The sequence below is a fragment of the Bison bison genome, unplaced genomic scaffold (assembly GCF_000754665.1).
Source record: "Bison bison bison isolate TAMUID 2011002044 unplaced genomic scaffold, Bison_UMD1.0 scf7180017864503, whole genome shotgun sequence".
Lineage (NCBI taxonomy): Eukaryota > Metazoa > Chordata > Mammalia > Artiodactyla > Bovidae > Bison > Bison bison.
Genome location: NW_011495061.1, coordinates 5716400 through 5721458, shown reverse-complemented (window position 1 = coordinate 5721458; position 5059 = coordinate 5716400).

Genomic DNA, 5059 nt, shown 5'->3' with positions numbered 1-5059 from the left:
CACTCAAACTCACATCCATCGAGTCAGTGATGCCATCCAGCCATCTCATCCTGTCATCCCCTTCTCCTCCTGCCCCCAATCCCTCCCAGTATCAGAGTCTTTTCCAATGAGTCAACTCTTCGCATGTGGTGGCCAAAGTATTGGAGTTTCAGCTTTAGCATCATTCCTTCCAAAGAAATCCCAGGGCTGATCTCCTTCAGAATGGACTGGTTGGATCTCCTTGCAGTCCAAGGGACTCTCAACAGTCTTCTCCAACACCACAGTTCAAAAGCATCAATTCTTCGGCGCTCAGCTTTCTTCACAGTCTAACTCTCACATCCATACATGACTACTGGAAAAACCATAGCCTTGACTAGATGGACCTTTGTTGGCCAAGTAATGTCTCTGCTTTTGAATATGCTATCTAGGTTGATCATAACTTTCCTTCCAAGGAGTAAGTGTCTTTTAATTTCATGGCTGCAATCACCATCTGCAGTGATTTTGAAACTCCCAAAAATAAAGTCCGACACTGTTTACACTGTTTCCCCATCTATTTCTCATGAAGTGATGGGACCAGATGCCATGATCTTTGTTTTCTGAATGTTGAGCTTTAAGCCAACTTTTCCACTCCTCTCTCACTTTCATCAAGAGGCTTTTTAGTTCCTCTTCACTTTCTGCCATAAGGGTGGTATCATCTGCATATCTGAGGTTATTGATATTTCTCCTGGCAATCTTGATTCCAGCTTGTGCTTATTCCAGCCCAGCGTTTCTCATGATGTACTCTGCATATAAGTTAAATAAGCAGGACTGGTATTCTACACCAAAAAAGAAAAAAGAACAACTGGTAGCTGATAGGAGAGGCATCCTACTGAAAATGGAGGTTTAAGGTTCAGCGTTGTGGAGCATCAGATTCCCCTTTCCTTTACTTGGGTCCCCAAACCCTGAAATGTGGTTGTTCTCTTAGGCCAGTGCTTTTGCTGCAGCCCTCTCAAGGTAGTTTTTTCTCCCACAGTTCTATTAGTGGTCATAAAGATGGGGTAGATGGTCTCTTTGTACCCTATTCTTGCAGACACTTCTTCCTATGCTTTCCCTTAAAACTCCCCAGCTTTGAGTCTCATGCCATCAAATTATATCACTTAGGTCCCTGCATTGTTGTTAATCATCCACAAAGTCTACAAGCCCCTGGGTCATTGCCCCTCCTTTTTCAGTAAGTTCAGCTCTTGGTTCATTTCACTCCCCCCAACACTACTCCAGATTTAATTCTTGGTGATTTAATTACATATATGGATGATTTTTTCAACACTCTGATATACTGGTTCCTTGAATAAAGTCTTCCACTGATTTATCCTCCACTATTCCTTGCCATTCATTTTCATGGTCATACCTAGATCTTGTTTATCATCCCAGACTGTAACCCCTCTGTGATCTTAGGCTCATGTATCCGACTCTCTGACCACCAACTCTATCTTCCAGACTTCTTCTAGCAGCTTGATTGCAATACTCCCTTGATTATCACCTTTCATTGTCCCTAACTTCCCTGAGTTTCTCTTCTCTGTTCATAAGCAACTTAAATCCCTGAGTCACTGGTTACGATGCATTTAAATATGCCTTTTTTTTTTTTTTAAGGAACTGACTATTCTTGATTAAAAGAGAGGCATTCTCTATTTTTAAATTAATTTGGTTGGTTTGGAGGTGATTTCTTTGTGATAATATGAGAAAAATATTACAGACTTTGTAGACCAGGCTAAAAATGTGACCTAATCAGAAAACAAAGACCAATGAGAATTTTGCAAAACCTTTGTTTAAATATTTGCTATTGAATAAGAAAATTCTTATCTGACATTAACTCAAAACTGTTTGTCGTGTTTTAACCATACAGAATGTTTAATATTGTACAATGTTTGGGGATTAAACATACATTTTTTTAGAACAAGTATTAAAAGCATGATCAATTATATTCAGTTTTTAAGTATATCCATTTTGCATTGCATAGATGAAAAGATAATTTTTATGATTTCTCTACTAGTTAACAGTAAGAGGAAGAATGGTGTTCAGTTTGAAAGCCACTGTTTTGAGAAGTAGAATTTGAATATAATGACATATGTGGCTGTATCGGATGCACTACTGGACCTGTAACTAGCCTCTTTATGAAATTCCTTTTTTTTTCCCCCACTTGCAAATACTTTAAACTCGGTTTACCCTCTTTTTGTTACACTCACTTCGCAAAACTACAATTTTAGTCAGAGCCAGCTCTTTGCCTACTTTTATGCAGCAGCCATGCTGACTGGCCTCATTTTGAATTCATGTCCATAACTCTCAGGCCCTTAACACTGCCCAACAATCGTATTTTGCTAGTCATTCTTTCTTATGCTAGATGCAACCTTTTTCTGCAAGAGGCCAGATAAGTATTTTAGGCTTTTCGAGTCATACAATCTCTTTTACAACTACTCTACTTTGCCGTTGTAACAAGCAAGTAGCCAAAGGCAATATGTAAGTAAATGAAATCTGAATTTTATGTAATTTTTACATGTCACAATTTAGTATTCATCTTTATAGTTTTTTTTTCCCCCAGCCATTTAAAGTATAAAAATTATTCTTAGCTAGGAGACTGTACAAAAACAGGATTTGGCCATGGGCTCTAGTTTGATGGGTTGGGAAGATTCCCTGGAGAAGGAAATGGCGACCCACTCCAGAATTCTTGCCTGGAGAATCCCATGGACGGAGGATCCTGGTGGGCTACAGTCCATGGGGGTCGCAAAGAGTCGGACACGACTGGGCAACTTCACTCTAGTTTGATGGGCTATGTTCCTGAGTTATTTCACACCTTCTCCTTTCTTCTCGTCTCTAACATTGCCTTCTCAGACGATGGCCTTGCTTTCATACTTCATTCACGACATAATCAGAACATTCACCACTCCTACCACATCTAGCCTCTTTCAGTTTCCCCTTGTTACTGTCTTTTCATAGCATGACACCTAAATACTGTATAACTTAACTGTTTTTATTGTTTGTTCCCCTGACTAGAATGTTAGTTTCCAGGAGGGCAGAAAGTTTTATGTTTTACACATCGTTATATACCAAGCACCTAGAAGAGCGTTTAGCAGATAGAAAGTGCTCAACAAATACTTGATTGAACATTGGCTACCAGACCAGCAGGCAGGAGTTTAGAGAATTTTTCTCCAGAGAAACTTACCTCTTTCCAAGTAAAAGAATGCATCTTAGCAGCTGGAGATCTCCTTGACCAGCTTAAGTGGTATTTTTTCCAACTTCTTTGAAAAAACACCCACAATAAGAAATTCCCATTCTATGGAATTGACTCAGTACATTATATGTGTATATGATGTATATATGTGTATGTGTTTGAAACCAAAGTTTCACAAAACAATTTTTTTCCTATGATGTATTCTGATATAGTATTTTCTACTCTAATCTGTCATTTGGGGAAAAAAATTTGGTTGCAAGTGATTAAGTGGATTTTACAAACCATTAATGGGTTTGCAACCAGAAGTCTGAGAAATACTGTAGTGTGTTCTACTAATTACAAGCCTTGTCTGTGTACACAGAGTTTCCAACCCGTTTTCTAATGTCTCACTCTTCATAGGAATGGATAGACAAAGTTCTCCAAACATTTAAGAAAAGCTTCTGGAAGTTCCCCGGCAGTCCAGTGGTTAGGACTCTGCTTTCACTGCCAGGGACCTGGGTTCAATCCTTGGTCAGGGAACTAAAAGCCTGCAAGCTGCACACCGTGGCCAAAGAAAAAAGCTTCTAATAGGAAAAAACAAACCAGAAACAAAGACTGACAAACTCAAAACATTAGAAATATCCTCAGAGAAGTAAGGTATATTCCCAGATGGAACAGATTGCTATTTAGGAGGGGAATGGGTGGTCAAGAAGGTAGTAAATTTAAAACACAGTAACAGAAATGTGAAAATTCCAAGGAAGAGTTGGAAGATAGAAATCTTTCAGAAGAATAAAAAGGGGTAGAAATTGAGAAGAAATGATTAAATTATTCTAGGGCAAAACATGGGTGGTAGGCTTAAAGAATAACTAGTCCAGTATGAAAAAGGATGATGGACCCCTGGATGGTTGTCTTCAATTAAAAAAATATAAACTGATAGGCAATATGATGTGTTTGAAAGTGTTGAGAGTTTGGGATAAATTGGGAAAAGAGGCAATGGCTAACTTCAATCAAAAAAAGTAAATGAAATTATGTTATGCTAATTGGATCAACTATGAATAAATATGTACACAGTCATAATAATATAAGGAATTGTTATTTTACCTAAGTGAGATAACATAGATATTGAGGCATGATGGAGGATGAAGAAATAATACATGTGTTTATGAGAGGGAATTGGAGTGTAAATACATAGCTTATTTCCTATATCAAGAAGCAAAATAATAGTCCAAACTGAAGAATTGAGAACTAGTAGTATAGGGATGCTATTAAGAAATGGAGATAAATCCCAAAATAGCATTATAAAAGATAAGGTTACCTCTGGGGAGTAGAAATTCAGCGTGCAGAGGGCTGGGGTAGGGTCAGCTGTGAAGTACCATTTGGTTTTTTAAAATGTACTATACTGGGAACTTCCCTGGATGACCAGTGGTTAGGACTTTGTGCTTCCACTGCAGGGGGCATAGGATGGATCCCTGGTCAAAGTTCTGCATGGCCAAAAAAATTAATGTACTCTATTGGTAAAAATAAAAATACAATACAGTGTTTCATTTATTTGAAAATACTAGTAGTCAGAAAGGAGGAACTATTTCCCTCAGGTATTGTTAAGATGTAAGATACTGGGAGGAGAAGGCAACAGCACCCCACTCCAGTACTCTTGCCTGGAAAATCCCATGGATGGAGGAGCCTGGTAGGCTGCAGTCCTTGGGGTCACTAAGAGTCGGACACAACTGAGTGACTTCACTTTCACTTTTCACTTTCATGCATTGGAGAAGGAAATGGCAACCCACTCCAGTGTTCTTGCCTGGAGAATCCCAGGGTCAGGGGAGCCTGGTGGGCTGCCGTCAGTGTGGTCGCACAGTCGGACATGACTGAAGCGACTTAGCAGCAGCAGCAGCAAGATAC